A 16,800-nucleotide genomic window follows, 5' to 3' on the forward strand; every position below is an offset into this window, starting at 1 on the left:
GGTATATATTTATTTCATACAACTTCTATTTAATGACCTAAATTAATAGGAGGAAAATATTATGAGTAAATACACTATTATTTTTTTCCATTTAAGCCAGTAATTCTACAATAGTTTAATAGATGAGCTAATATGTAACTATCTTAGCTATTTAGAAATTCAACCAGTTTCTGTTTTCATGATCTGGTAACAGAAGATTTGATGATGAATGTGAAATTAGCAAGAGACTGATAACAAGCCTGGGGAAAGAAAGATTAGGAATATTCTATACATTACAAAGTAACTAGTTATTTAAATCATAAATGGGGGTAGAAGCTTTCCTAAGGTAAACTGTATTAGTTCCTTCTTTTCTATATTCATGCTGCTTTTCACATAAGAAGTAGAGATTCATTTCATTAGCCTAAATCAGAGATGTTCTGAGTGGTTTGCTTGATCAGTAGAATGTAGTGAGCATTCCAGGACTACTGTGCCTAGCTCTTATGAAATCTTACAGGTTCTTCTCAGACCTCTTGGAACACTCATTTGGAATGCTCCATCTGGGAATCCAGATGGCATGCTGGGAGATGCCTACACCACCCACAGAGGCAATATGCAAGTACTGTGGTGGTCAGCCCCAGCTAAGCTCCCGGCTTTCAGCTACCGTCATGGAAGTTGGCCATCTTGGATGCAACCCATCTTGGCCTTTAGATAAATGCATTCCTGGCCACCACTCCCATTATAACTGCATGGACAAACCCTATGTGAGAACAACCCAGCTGTGCTTTTTCAATCTGGAAAACCATGAGAAAGAATAACAAACGGTTCCTTTAAGCCACCATGTTGTGAGGGGATGATTTGTTATCTAGCAATAGGTAACTGGAAAGGGTGATATGAAAATCAAGTAAATACTGAGTTAAAAACTAAAGCAAAATTCTTCATAATGAAGAATGTTTACCTGGGCTCAGATTCTGACACTTAGTTTTAAAGATTTAGGGATCAGTAATATACTCTCTGATCCAATTTCTTCATCTTCAGAGTGGAATATTGAGGTGTTAAAAAAATGTAATTTAAAACATGTGTAACTCTCTGACAGACTTCCATCTATTCTGCAGTGAAGGCCATTAAGTGTTTCACTGAGTCCGGGAAAAAAGTATAGAAGAGGTGATCAAACAGCTACTTTCTGAAGATAGAAGTGATTACTAGGAGACAAAATAGGTTGGCCATAACCATAACCTGTCAAAACCAACTTATTTCATTGAGAATCTAACGAGACTGTTAGGCTAGTAAAGTAGAGCATGTATATACATTGTTCATCTGTTACACTTACCTCCTTCGGAATCTTCCTGGATTCCACTATATCTTCTGCACAATTTCTTGTCATATTTCTACTAGGCCTTTCTCCTCAATCAATAATTCCTTGAAAGTATTTTTAATTCGATAATATTCTTCCTTTGACTCTATTCCCATGTTATTGGTTTTATGACTTTCATGTCCCTCCTCAAAAAACCATTCCCCACTGTTCTGCCACAAGCTTTCCTTGTTTCATTGTTTCAATTCCACTCCTTAGCAACCATTTATGCTTCCATTATTCTACTGAATTTGCCTATCCAAAGTTATCCATAATGTTTTAATTGCTAATCTAGTTATCTTTCATCTCTTCTCACCTTCTGCTTTGTTATCTGTCACATGTAACTGAGTTGACAGTTCCTTTGTTCTACATTCTCTCCTCACCTGTCTTCCATGGCACCTTTGGGTCTGTCTGTATTGTTCTGACTGCTTCTATTCTACTGCCTTCTCTCTCTCCTATTGCTCCCTTGAATGTAAGCATGTACTTACAGTCTCCTTAATTTGCTTATTCTCAATATTTTATCTGTCCTGCTATTTATTTCTATGATTTTCTTTATTAGGATGCTTCACTAATTGATATCAACTCCTATCCTCTCTTCTGAACTTTAGGCACCAAAAATGTCCTGAAACTACATACACTAATCACAAAGTATTGGAGCCCTATTAGATGGTAAATAATATGGTATTTATTGTAAGGGGAACCAGGGACACTTGATCTTTTTTTTTTTTAATTGTAGCCATCCTTCCTCTCCATGATTTCATGAAGGTAAGTTATATATTTAAATAAGAATAATGGTAAATGAGAAACAAGGAATCAGTTAATTATTGTAATCTAGGCATGAACTCATAGTCAATGCAGGGTTTTCTGATACACATTACTTAGGACTGAGGTCTAACAAAACATGAAATCTTATCAATTAGTAGCTTCCCTTAAAGAATGTGCTATTTTCATTACAGAAGAGAAAATAGAAGGTAACTACATCTACCCCAAGGAATCAGATTGCTCTTTCTATTGCTTGAGTGAAAAAAGATGCCAGAGAATTGAGAAAGAATGAAAAGCAGAGTGAGGCATGCCTATGTTTATGGACTTCTGACTACTGTAACACACTTTATACACAACTGTGGCAAAATAATTATTCTGAAATATGACCCAATATGATCAGTATTCCTGTGTGGAGAGTAGGCAAGAGTGGACATGGACAAGAAAGCAAAATCTCTTGCCTCTTGGTCTTGGTTCCCTCCACAGGGAATCCCCCATCTCTTATGATCTTAAGTTTCATTTTATGTTTTGATCCCCACTCTGTACTCTACTGTTTGCTCCTTAATTATTCTAAGACTGGAGTGCAGATCATTCATTTGGTGGCTTAGTTTTTGCATATTTAATTAATAAAATATGCTGTGTCTTGTCCCTAATATTTCCAACCTCTCTGTGGAGACATGCCTTGGTATTCCCAGATCTTGATACTACTCCCTATGTATAGTATACATACTTCCTACAACTTCTTGTTCTCTTATCCCTTCTATAGAATCAGAATTTAGGCTTGCATGAAAATGCCAAAGTTTGGCATATTCTTTGATCCTGTGCCTTGAAATCCTTGTCTATCCCTGCTGTGAATAATTCTGTGTCTGGCCTGGGTTTTCAATTTATTCTGGGAAGTAGGGTTCTTCTGGCTATCTATCATTGGATGTTTCATGTTCAATCCTGAGTCTTTGATGATAAAGTCACTGTGAGTCAACAGGGCTATGAGGACTCATAAGAAAGGGTTTCTATGTTAAAATGCATCAATATGTCATATATATATGTATATATATATAGTATTTTGAGATTTTAATTGATGTTTCCTTCAATTCTCAGTAATTTCTTTTATTTTAAGATTTTATTTATTTATTCATGAGAGACACAGAGAGAGGCAGAAACAAGAGAAGCAGGCTCCATGCTGAGTGAAATAAGTCCCCATTGGAGAAGACAGTCATCATATGGCTTCACTCATACATGGAATATAAGAAATAGTGAAGGGAATTGTAAAGGAAAGGAGAGGAACTGAGTGAAAAATTAGAGAGGGAGGGATCCCTGGGTGGCGCAGCGGTTTGGCGCCTGCCTTTGGCCCAAGGCGCGATCCTGGAGATCCGGGATCGAGTCCCACATCGGGCTCCCGGTGCATGGAGCCTGCTTCTCTCTCTGCCTCTCTCTCTCGCTCTCTCTCTGTGACTATCATAAATGAATAAAAAAAAAAAAATTAAAAAAAAAATTAGAGAGGGAGACAAACCATGAGAGACTCATAACTGGGAAATGAACAAAGGGTTGCAGAAAGGGAGGTGGGTGGGGAGATGGGGTAACTGGGTGATGGGCACCGAGGAGGGCATTTGATGGGATGAGCACTGGGTGTTATACTGTATGTTGGCAAATTGAATTTAAATTTAAAAAAATTTTTAAAAAGAAAGAAAAAATAAATTTAAGTAACTTATAGTATATTATTAGTTTCAGGGGTAGGATTTAGTGATTCATCAGTTGCATATAACATCCAGGGTTCATTACATCATGTTCCCTCCTTAATGTCCAGTACCCAATCACCTCTCCCCTCCTCCCCTCCAGTAGCTCTCAGTTTGTTTCTTATAGTTAAGAGTCTCTTATGGTTTGCCTCCCTCTCTGTTTTTACCTTATTTTATTTTTCTTTCCCTTCCCCTATGTTCATCTGCTTTGTTTTTTAAATACCACATATGAGTGAAATCATATGGTATTTGTGTTTCTCCAACTGACTTATTTTGCTTAGCATAATACCCTCTAGTTCCATCCATGTCATTGCAAATGGCAACATTTCATTCTTTTGGATGGCTGAGTAATATTCCTACACACACACACACACACACACACACACACTACTATGATGAAATGAATTTTGCACACAGAACCCTAGGTGCAAAGATGTTTCAGAAATGTAGGCTTTAGCTTTGTAGCCATTGCAGTAAAGGAGGAACACTAAGAAGAGGCAGAAACACCCACATCTAGCTTCCTTAGGTACTATATTTGTTTCTATAGGAGAAACATTTTGCAATCATAGTACTTATTTTCAGAGTATCAGAATCATAATATTAATATTTTACTCTTAAATAATATCTGAACATACATTTATATATTTACATTGTTTTATGTATAATATATATTTATGTTGTTTTACTATATTTATATTGTTTGAGATTACATATTGAGTATTATATATTTTATATTTATAGAATTTTTATATTCATACTGTCTAAAAATAACAATATTTAACTCTAAATTTGAAATATGATTATGGCATATTAATTTAGATGTGAGATTTTGTTGAAATATTACTAAATTTGCTTAGAGTATTGGGTCATCCAGGAGAAACTTACATTCACTGTTTTTCTACATTTATTTAATGTATTTATAAGAATTATTTAACAGTTTGTATAGGTTTTATATATATTTTAGGTATAGGTTTTATATCTTAAAGAGTCACATTTTTATGAAGAAAATCAAATATGTAAAATATATAATTATGTTTTGAAATGTTGAAAGTATTTATCTATTGTAAGCAGGACAAAACAGTGCTTAGAGTATAACAAAAGTGATTATACTTAAAAATACAAGATTTGCAATCTGAACAAAAAACATAAGAACAAACTAGGGATTTCAATGCGAAACTTCATAATTTGCTAAGTCTTAAATAAAAAAAATCATTGCCAAATATACAAAAAGAATGAATACCAATTCCTCACAATCTCTTCTAAAAATTAGAGAACACTTCCCAACTAATTCTATGAAGCCATTTATTGGCCTTATAACAAAACCAAAGACATACAATAAAACTACAAACCAATATCTCTATGACTTGGAAAGCAAAAATCCTCAACAAAATATTAAATGAATGAATCCAGAAGAATATAAAAAGGATTATACATTATCACCTACTGACATTTATCCTAGACATGCAAGGTTAGTTTAATATCTAAAATCAATCTATGTAACCTGTAATATCAATAGAAAAAAAAAGACAAAAGTTATAAGATCATTACAACAGAAGCAGGAAAAAAATGACAAAATCAAACACCCTTTCTTTATAAAAACACTCAACAAACTAGAATAAAAATGAACTTCATCAACATCATAAAGGGCATGTATTAAAAACCCACAACTAATCCCTTAAAAGCATCAGCAAGATAAGGATATCTGTTCTTACCACTGTTATTCAAAACTAATGGAAATTCTAACCAGGACCGTTAGACAAGAAAAGTAAAATGTGTCCAAATTGGAAAGGAAGCAGTAAAATTATCTTAGTTTGCCAGTGACATGATCTGGAATATAGAAAATCCTAAGACATACAAACCAAAAACTATTAAAAATAATATATGAGAAAAGGGAAGGAAAAAATAAAATAAGGTGAAAAGAGAGGGAGGCAAATCATAAGAGACTCAACTATAGGAAGAAACTGAGGGTTGTTGGAGGGGAGGTAGGTGGGGGAAGTGGGGTGATGGGCATTAAGGAGGTCACTTGATGCAAAAAGCATTGGATGTTATATGCAATTGACGAATCACTAAATCCTATCCCTGAAACTAATAATACACTCTATGTTAACTAAATTGAATTTAAATAAATAAATAAAAATCAGAACTCTGTAAAGACAAGTTAAAGAATAATAATGAATAATGTTGTGAATAGAAGATTGGTATTAAAACTCAATTTTATAGCTATAAATTAACAATAAAAAATCTGAAAATGAAATTAGATGTTAATTTAATTTATAAAGTAATCAAAAAGAAAAACTTAGGAATAAATTTAACAAAATGATTGCAATATTTGCATCCTGAAAACTACAAAAAATATTGAAATAAATATAAAAAGACCTAAAGAAATGTAAATATATTCATATTGGGATCAGAAGACTTAATAATAAAATGGCAATAATTCCCAATTTGATCTGCAGATTCAATACAATTTCTTTCAAAGTTCCAGATGCCTTTTTTCTTACAGAAGTTGACAGACTGATACTAAAATTTGTGTGGAAATATAAGGGATCTGGAACAAACAAAACAACTTTAAAAAGAGCAAAAATTAGGGGCACCTGGGTGGCTCAGTGGTTGAGCATCTGCCTTTGGCTCAAGTCATGATCCTGGGTCCTGAGATTGAGTCCCATATCAGGCTCCCTGCAGGGAGCCTGCTTCTCCCTCTGCCTGTATCTCTGCCTCTCTGTATCTCGCATGAATAAATAAACAAAATACTTTTTTAAAAAAAGAGCAAAAGTGGAGAAGTCAGACTATCCAATATCAAAATTTACTACAGTGCAATCAAGGCAGTATGGTATTGGCAGAAGGATAGATATAGATCAATGGATTAGAATTGAGATTCCAGAAATAAAAACTTCATTTAATGGCCAATTGGTTTTCTACAAAGATGCCAAGACTATTCAAATAGTCTTTTAATAAATGCTACTAGGACCACCACATATCTATATGCAGAGAGAGAGAGAACTTGGAACCCTATTTACATTGCACAAAAATTAACTCAAAATGGACCATATATATACATGTAATAGCTAAATTATTAATTTCTTAGAAGAAAACAGTCATGAACATTTATGACCTTGGATTAAGCATTATTTTCTTAGATATGACACTAAAAAGATAAATGACAGGGACACTTGGGTGGCCGAGTCAGTTAAGCATCTGACTCTTGATTTCAGCTCAAGTCATGATTTCAAGGTTGTGAGACAGAGCCTTGTGTCAGGCTTCAGGCTCAGAGGGGCTCCATCTCTCTCTGCCCCTCTCCCTCTTGCACTCTATTTTCCCCTCTCTCTCTCTTTCTAAAATAAATAAAATTTTAAAGAAGAGATAAGTGACAAAAGAAAAACATAAACAGAATTTTTTTTGAGAGAGAGAGAGAGCCAGAACATGTGCATGCATGTGCAAGTGGGGTACATCAACATGCATTAGGTTAATGCAAATCAATAACACAGTAAGATACTTATTGACACTCATTATAATGACTAAAGTCAAAAAGAAAAATAATGTGTTAACAAGAATGTAGAGTAATTGGAATCCTGATACATTCTGATAGGAATGTGAAATCATGCAGCCATTTTGGAAAATAGTGTGGCTGTTTCATAAAATGTTAAACTTACCATTACCATGTGACCCTGAGATTCTAACCTACATCTATACCCAAGAGGAGTTGAAACACAACTACACACACACACACAAACAGCACAAATATTTATAGCCACATTATTCATAATTGCCAAAAGGTGGAAATAACACAAATGTTTATCAGTTGGTGAGTGGATAAGCAAAATGTGGTATGTCCATAAAAAGGAATATACTTGGTAGTAAAAAAAGAAGTGATGATATTTGCTACAACGTGGATGGAATTGTAAACAGTGTAAGTGGAAGAAGACAATTACAAAAGATCACATATTCTATGACTGTATTTATATGGAATGTCCAGAATAGGCAAATCTACAGAGGTAGAAACCAGATTGGTGGTTGTCTGGGACTGGATGAGGCCAGGTAGATAGGATGAAGACTGCTAAGGGGTCCAGGATGTCTTTGTGGGGTGATAAAAATGTGCTAAAAAAAGGTGCTAAAATTAGAGAGTAGTGATAGTTGCATAGCTCTATGAATATACTAAAAAAAACTATTCAGCTGTATACCTTAAGTAGGAAAAAAGCAATCGAATTATATCCTGGAAAGTATTTTCTATTAATCAAAGACAGAGAGTATCAAAAAGAACTTATTTTAGCACATTCTCCACATTTATAATTTGAAGTATTATGTTTAAAGTAATTATATTTTTCTTAATATACAAATATCATATTTTTCTAATCAATTATTCTATATCAATGTTAAATGTTAAAAAGTCTAAAAATGTTCTACCTTAGTTTTTGAATATAACTTGTATCTTAAACAATGGGTCTTCAGAAAATGGATACTTTAGAGGTATAATTGTTTTTTGGAAGTTGGAAAGATGAAAACTGGTAAGTGTAAAACTCCAAACAGGAAAGATATTTTTAAAGATGTATTCTTTGACTAATTTTTCATTTGTTGGAATATTACTATCTCTCCTTTTAATTTTGCTTGAGCCCATATTACTCTTGTACAAATTCTTATGGATCGATTCATTTAACTTTATCTTCCTTTTTATATATAGTATGGAAAGAGTTATAATTTTATAATAATGGTTCAAATTCTATATGTTTTTGAAAAATATTTTATTTTTAGGTAATCTCTACACCGAACATGAGACTTGAGCTCACAACCACAAGATCAAGATTCACAGGCTCTACTGACTGAGCCATTTTGACATTTTTAAGGAAAATTATGAAACTTAAATCTTCTGGAGTGTAGCAGCAACAAAAGAAGAAATAAGTGAAATTGTAGGAAGTGCTGATTTTCAGAAAATGATCTCTTAACTGAGAGAAATATTAGTCCATAAAAATTTCCCATAAGGCATATGTGGGAAACTGATGGAAATCCTTCCAATCCAGGATTCAGATACGTTGGAGTTTTTGTGAGTTTTGTTCTGTGTGTGTGTGTGTGTGTGTGTGTGTGTGTGTGTTGCCCTGCCTACGAGAGGCTTACACAGTGCTTTAATTCGAACTAGTTGTCAATATTTTAAAATAGGGATGTTTCTCACAAAATCTGGAGTTCCAAAGTGTATCATAAATTGGAAGTTCTGGTAATTTCAGCCCACAGTTCTGCATGAAAGAATCCTGCAGGAGCTGAGGAGCAGCAAACAGGGCATGTGCTTTCTTAGCACAGCCTCCAATACCTCTGTTTCCCCAACACCACAGCTGGATGTCAGTTGCTAGTTGCCATTTATCATCTCACACATTTCTGGCTTTATTGATTCAGTTATCCCTAGGCTTTTGATTTTGTGTCCTCAGCTCCGGGCTTATCATATTGCTCTATTAGTTGCCACGTTGATATTGATGCAGCTGCTTCTAGCATTTGTTCTTTTTGGTCCCATCTTCTATTTCACCTGTCATCCAGAGTCACCAAATGGTCATAAGTTCTCTGTCCCTTCAGTTCTCTGCTCTGTACAGAATGATGTTACATCAAGTGATGTCAACCAAACTTTGTATGACTTTAAATCTCTTAATGTCATGTAAACTCATTCCCGTCAATGTTCTAAGGTTAACCTAGGCACACCCATGGCCACCAGTTCTTTTCATAGTCCCACCAGGAGGCCTCATATTAAATAAGGGTATAACAGTATGATAATATTCAGTATACCTACAGTTCCTCTCCCTTATCTTTGGCAAAGTACTATTTTTCTTTCAGTTTTCTTTCAGGCAACATCTCATCCAGGGATTATGTTTATAATCTGCATTTACATGTCATCTGATTCTTAACTATGTATTCCACTGTTGCGGTGAATTTGGATACAGGACAGATAATCTACTTCCAACTTTCCAAAAGAATAAAGAATTTTATTGGCTTATGTAAAACTACAGGGTGGGGCACATTCATGCAGTGGCCCAGGTTTTGTTTTTCTTGCTGTTTTTTTAGTTTCTTAAGCTGTGTCTCCCTTTTTACTTTGTCCTGAGAATATACTCATCATAGTGGCAAAATAGCTGTGGCTATTTTGTGGCTTTATCTCTGTCAACCATGATATCCATTAGAAGAAAATTAGATTTAAAAGTTGGAAATGTTTCTCCCAAATACCCAGCTAACTTCTACTTGTTTTCATAACCTAAACTGAGACACATAACCATTTCATTAAAAAAAAAATTGTGCCTTGAGGAATTCCATGCCTTTGTTATTACATCTAAGTAATTAAATCAATTGCAAAGGGAAAGGAATAGAAATCATTCTTTTGATTATACCTAACTAGAGTTTAGGGTGGAGAATGTCCCCTGATCACAGGATTAGATGGGCAAGGGATGGACACCTGAATGAAAATATTCATACCTTTAGGAAGAGAGAAAGGGAGACTGATGAAGAGTAAGCATTCAGTAGCATTGACTGTAATTAAATATTTTTGTCACTAAATGTTCACATATATCATTCCTTCTACCTATGCACCTGCAAGAGAGTCCATGTCCAAAGGAGACACCTGAAGATTCATCCATTCTTTTCCTTCAGGTCCAGATGTAGCTATTTATAATTTGCTGATAGTACCCATACCAATATATTGTGGTCGTAAGGGAACTGGATACCACCAGTAAAGTAAACAAACAAACAGCAACAACAAATAAAACAAAATAAATCTGTATTAAGAAAGGGGATGAATGGGGAAAAAAGGGGGATGAATGGAATAAGAAACACCGGGGTTACAGGGTGATAGATATCATGTCCACTTGGATAGGAATATTAAGTATCTTATAAGGTGCAGAAGAAGTCAGATCCTTGGTCAGCCAAATTCCTAATACTCAGTTCTACTTTTAGGTGTTATTTGGAGGCCCATTTCCCACCTTTATCATATTTAAAATGGACATTGGAAAGTTTGTCCTTTCTAGTGATGGTGTTACATTTGCAGCCTAGTCTCAGCTGGCAGAAATTTGAGGGTCTGGAAATTGTTCTGGATTTGAGCAATCAAAGACCTGGGTGTTTAGCCAGGTATGGATTTTTTTTTTTTTTTGCATTATAATTCTCCTAAAAAGTTAATAGTTTTTGAGTTTTTGCTTCCGAAAATTTGCAAGCATGGTAGTCACACACAGTAGTTGATCTAGTCAAAGCCTATCCCAATTATTTCATTCTCTTAACAACATACTTCTATGTCCTGCCAATTCCTTTAGAAATTGAATGTAACCTTCATCTTGACCTCTGTCTCAGAGCTATTAAAAAAAATAAACCTTGGGTAAAAGGGCACCAAAACTTTCATAATTACCCCAGATTAAATCCCATCTGCACCTTCTCTGTGGCATGTAATCATGCCACTTCATCAGCTGAAAATTCTTAGAAGAATTTTCTTGATAGAGGTCTGAAGAGTTAGACCCATTCTGTCCCCTGTGAGGCCTCCCACCAACCCTGCTCCATTAGCAAATACCTCAGCTTAAGGGCAGAGACTGGCATTCTCAAATATATCAAACTCCACATTAAGTGGGTTTGAAATAATTTGAATTTCAGTAGGTAGAAAAGAACAATATTTTCTTCCATTCTTTCTCTTCTCTATTTTCAAAAACTCCAATTTTAAATAAGCCATTGTCTCTCTTGTAGATCTCACTGAAGGCGAGAAGATTCATCCAACAGTTTGACAGCCTGATTTTTTTTTTCTCAGTCACCCTATATTTCACCCTCTGTAAGTACATGGTTGTTTCTTAAGGGAGCAGAGGTGTCATTTTACCCACCTCTTATATAACTGCTTTACAAAGATCACCAACTTCCTAGTCCAGGAGGGAGGGACTCTTTTTCACTGACGACCTTCTGCCTTGATTCAGCACCACACACTTGGTAGCAAATTTTGTATCAGCAAGGATCAAGATAGCTACAAAATAGAAAACTCAGCTCAAACCATCTTAAACAAAAATAAAACGAAATCAGATCACATAACCTAAATTCCAGGGGCAGGATGAGATTCACAGAGCCACCATATCTTACTTAATTTGATAAAATATCCTGCTGCTCTATGTCTATGCTTCTGAATGAGTTCCCTAAGTCAATTCTCCATAGGGTGATCTGTTGAAAATTAAAATCAGGTGTGTCACTCCTCTGACCTTGTCTTTTCATCAAAATAAGAATAAAATCCTCAATTCTTCCTGTAATCTCAGATATTCTTTGTAATGTGGGCCCTCTAGATCTTTCTGGCCCTATCTGCTATTTTTCTTTTCTACTTTACTCCACTCCTACCCACCACTACTTCTACTCCATATCAATATTCCTTGAGTGCTATAAGCTTTGTCTTACCTCAGGACCTTGATATTTGCTGCTGCTTATGCCCAGAATGCTCCTACTTAGAGCCTTGGCAAGTATAGCACTCACTGAATCAGTGAGGGTTCTTCAGAGAAACAGAACCAAAAGGTTACCTACTTATTATTTAGACTATTGATTTGTTTATTTTTAAAAGATCTATTTATTATATGTAGTAAGGGAATATATATATTTATATATAATAAGGAAATATATTTATTACATAAGGAAATATGTCTGTATCAATATTTATTATAAGGAGTTGACTTACATGATTATGAAGGCTGGCAATATCTGTAGTGTGGGCCAGTGTGCTGAAGACCCAGGAGAGTTACTAGTACAGAAGTCTGAAGGCATTTACTGGAGGATTCCTTCTTTTCCTGGAAAGCTGGTCTTATTCTATTCAATCCTTTGGTTGATTGGATGAGGACTGCCGGTGATAAAGGGTAATCTTTATCCTGAAGATGTAAATGTTAATTTCATTCAAAAACACCCTCCCTGTTGACAAATACAATTATCCATCACATTCATATACTTTTTTCAGATCTGTGTTCATCCATCACTTCCTCAGAAATTCCCAAATGCCTCTTTCAAGGGGCCCTACTAATTCCTGTCTCTACCCTTTACTACATTTTACTTTTCTTCATGACTTTTATTAACACTGAAAATTATATTACAAATTTATTTGTTGCATGCTTTTTATCTGTCTCCATTTCTAGAGTATCAGTATTATTCTTATTTGCCACAGTTTCTATGGAATACAAATAATATTTCTTATATATAGGTGCTTAACAACCTTGAGTCAGATTTTTATATTTACCTGGGGGGACAAACACAAAATCTTTCTTACTCAAAAGGAAATGACTTATACACAGAAATACATGGAAGAGACTTATACACAAAAATAAGTCTTTTTGCCTACATTGTATATTTGCCTGATGTTTCTCACAGCTCATCTGCTCTGAAATTCTGGGTACAAAAGACTACAAAGTACATGCCTTAGCCTTCCTTCCTAACTGACATCTACTTAGATTCTTCTAAAAAATAACAGCAGAGCATCACATAGTTGAAGGAATACGGAAACTATTGTTCTTTCCTCTTGCTCTTCTTCTGGCAGTATTTTTGAGCAACTGTATCCTTTTTATCCAACAGCAATCCAGCTTCAGCTTCAGTTGTCCCTCTTCCATGGTTTCAGTCTACCTAGACATCACCCTAGCATGGAAACAGTGAATGGTTTCCTAGATTCTGACTATGCCATCTTATTTCTTTTGTTCTCCAAGAACTAGATTAAGTAGCCACTATCAGCAATTACTAATCTTTAATATACCTCATCTTCATTTCCTTTTTTCTCTCAGGCTTTCTAATAAATTTACAATAATATCCTGAATTACAACCCTGAATTAAAGACCATTGTTTGAAATCATTAGATTCCTTTTGGTTTTTTCAGGTTCCGGAAAATGGACTTCAATAATGGGATTCCTAAATTATATATCTTGTAGACGTTGAATATAAAGATGGCCTTATGATTAGTGGAAAATGGGTTACTGGTAATCCATGGCATGCAGTGGCATCCCATTTATCAGATTATTATCTTCTCTTACTTTAAATGAGATGCCTACTGAAGTCAAAACTCTGGGAAACGAAATGGTTAATGTATTTTAATGCTATGGTGGTGATGATGAATGACTACAAATGCAGGGAGCAAAATTTTTTTTGAGACTGCATTTGATCACTTACAGAAACTGATAAGCCCAAGGCTTTAATATCTTAGTTTGAGTCAAGTCAGAGACTCATAGAGATTTTATTGTGCTCCTACAATAATCTCTCATTTATTATAGCTGTAAGAGAGATTCCAAATCCCATCCCAAATTTAAAAGTGAAAATTCCAAAATTATAATGTAAGTTGAATTCATGGCCCAAGTATCTTCTGTGAAAATTAGAGCACATTATCTTGTGTGAAACTTAAAGCATTTATTGGAAAGAATTGAACTCTGGGGTTTGACATAGGCACATCTGACTAGATGTGGATCAATTTGAGTATCCCAAACCCACAAACTTCCTTGAACTTCCAATGTCAGCAGAAATAATTACTCATATAGATGGCTATTGCTCTTGACTCTTTAGAGACCATGTAGTAACTTTCCTTAAGGAAGTTGCTTTGCAAGTGGATGCCTATAAGACAGATCTCCCCCATGCCTCATTGCCTTTGAACATACAACTTGAGTCCAATTTTGGCATACATCAGGAGACAAGTAAAAAATCTTATCCATGGGGATATGACTTATACATAAAACATTATTTTAAGAATATTATGTTTTTTTTAATTTTTAACTCGTATGAGCTCAAACTTGGGGAATATGTGTGAGAATGGATTCTAAGGATTTTGGAACAAAGGGGAATTTACAGAGACTTTATATTCAATGTGTTATCTTAGATAGGGGTAGGTCAACTGTGGACATATCAGCCTCTATTGTGGTCTATATTCAATGATATTGATAGTATACCACCGCCCTGGCACAATGAAAAAATATTTCAAGATTCAGGAAGGTAGAAATAAGAGTTTATATTTATTATTTGCAACTTGGTCATCTCCCTATATGGTTCCCAGATGAGTCTAGAGAATACTCCCTTCATTCAGACATTGAGAAATATATTAGTGAGGGAAATACAGGAATCTTCAAAAATTCTGTGACATGGTAGGTGGATACAAATATAGATAGAAGAATATTGGTAATGAACTAATAATTGTTGAAGCTGAGTGATAGGTAATAGTGGATTAGTTATACTGTTTCTTATCTTTTACATATTTTTGAAATTACCCACAATAAAATTAAATAAAATGAGTTTTGTGGTAGCTTTATTTGTTGACTGGGGATGACATTGCAAGAGGTTAACTTTTTTTTTTTTTTTCAGAGGAAATGATGAGCTTCCTGAATGGCAGAAGCCAAGCAGCAATACTTTCCGCCCAGAGAAAAGACATACACGAGGACCTGGACTAGATATCAGCCAGATAGCAATTTCCTAGCCTCTATATCAGTGCTTAATTCATATATCCATGTGCAAAGTAGCATAGAAGTTCTTCAAACACCTCGACAATAAGGACCTTCTTTTACCAAAGCTGTTCGACTACCTTCCTTGCCGAGTGCACAGGAGCCAATAGCAGAGGCCAAACTTAGACCCTGATTGGCACTGTTCCTTGGAGAGATCAGACAGTCACCTGGTATCAGATTGATTGTTTTGGGCTTTTCCCAGCTTGAGACACTAAATGATTTTGTCTTCACTGGAACTTAAACTTATTCTGTATAATGGATTTGCTTTTCCCGCTCCAATGCCTCTTCTAGCACCAACATCAGGAGACTTTTAGAGTGACCTTTTCACTATCAAGAGATTGTTTCTGACCAAAGATCGTACTACAAAGCAAAAGGACAGTGATAGGCCGTATAATTAATAAATCTCACCATATACTTATTGACTCAAAATCAGCTGCTTTGACAGAAACATAGAATTTCTTCCTGAAGTATTAGATGCATACAAGCTAAGAGACAATAATCTGAAATTCGGGGTGTTTTCCTATACCATGCAGTATTGGATTTTGCTAGGCATTGTATGATACTGTTTTACCCTTAATCCATTAATTAAAAAGAGAAATGAACCATGCACTATTTTTCCTGAGGGCACAGAACTTTGGGATTTTTTGGTTGAGAATTCTCATTTCCATAATGAATACTATTTTAACCAGAAGACATAATTCTTTCATTGAAATGGAAGTTACACTTGCTACCTGGTCACTGTGGGGTCCTTATTCCATTGAAACAACAGACAGATAATGGGTTACTATGATTTGTGCAGTGATAGATTCTAATTACCAAGGAGAAATTGGGTTGCCACTCTATAGTGGAAGAAGGCAGAATTATATCTGGAACAATGAAGTCAATGAAGACTTGGCTCATCCTTACTAGGTAAACACCATACTAGCTGAGACCCTGGCTGGGGCCAAAGTAAACATGGAATGAGTAGCAGATATAAGAAGTCACTCATGAGTGAGTTCTGGAACGTAGTATATGTGTGTGTATACTTTTAACTAATTTTTATTTTTTTTAATATAAGGAGTAATAAGAGTGGATAGAATATCCAAGTAGACTTGTGACTCCGAATGAAAATGAACAAATGATATGTGATAGGAATTTTTTTTTATTTTCCATTTTGAGGGAAAGGAGAGAGTATCTTTCATACCCAAAGTGTAGATGCATCTAGATGTATCACATCACTGTCATCTTGTATTAAAATTTAAGGTAGAATGTATATGGATGTATATGGAGGGTTGCATGTCTTGATTATTTGCCTACTTTCTTTCATCCTCTTACATACCGTTCTTTATAATTTTATGGTTAGGGAGGCTATATGTTAAGTTGTTCAGGCTCCATTTCCAGTTACTCTCTTAAATTATGCCAGTAGGAGACACTGGGATAAGATCAAAATACAGGAAGAGAGGAGACACTACATCTCTTTCTGATGTACTTTTAGAAATAAACTCCTTCAAAGATGCCATGGTCCTTCTTTCAACAGTAGTGCCCATGGCTTTCATGGTTCAGTACTGACTCAGGTAGT

At 35.0% G+C, this 16,800-nt stretch overlaps 1 long non-coding RNA gene across 1 annotated transcript; it reads left to right on the forward strand.

Annotated features, from left to right (window-relative positions):
- The first annotated feature begins 1,019 nt into the window (after window positions 1-1,019).
- LOC140601272 (uncharacterized) lies at window positions 1,020-16,414 on the forward strand. The gene is made up of 5 exons (XR_012004300.1): window positions 1,020-2,092; window positions 8,563-8,851; window positions 10,732-10,902; window positions 11,503-11,584; window positions 15,106-16,414. It is a non-coding gene; the product is annotated as an uncharacterized lncRNA (long non-coding RNA).
- Window positions 16,415-16,800: the final 386 nt, after the last annotated feature.

The sequence above is a fragment of the Canis lupus genome, chromosome 12 (assembly GCF_048164855.1).
Source record: "Canis lupus baileyi chromosome 12, mCanLup2.hap1, whole genome shotgun sequence".
NCBI lineage: Eukaryota > Metazoa > Chordata > Mammalia > Carnivora > Canidae > Canis > Canis lupus.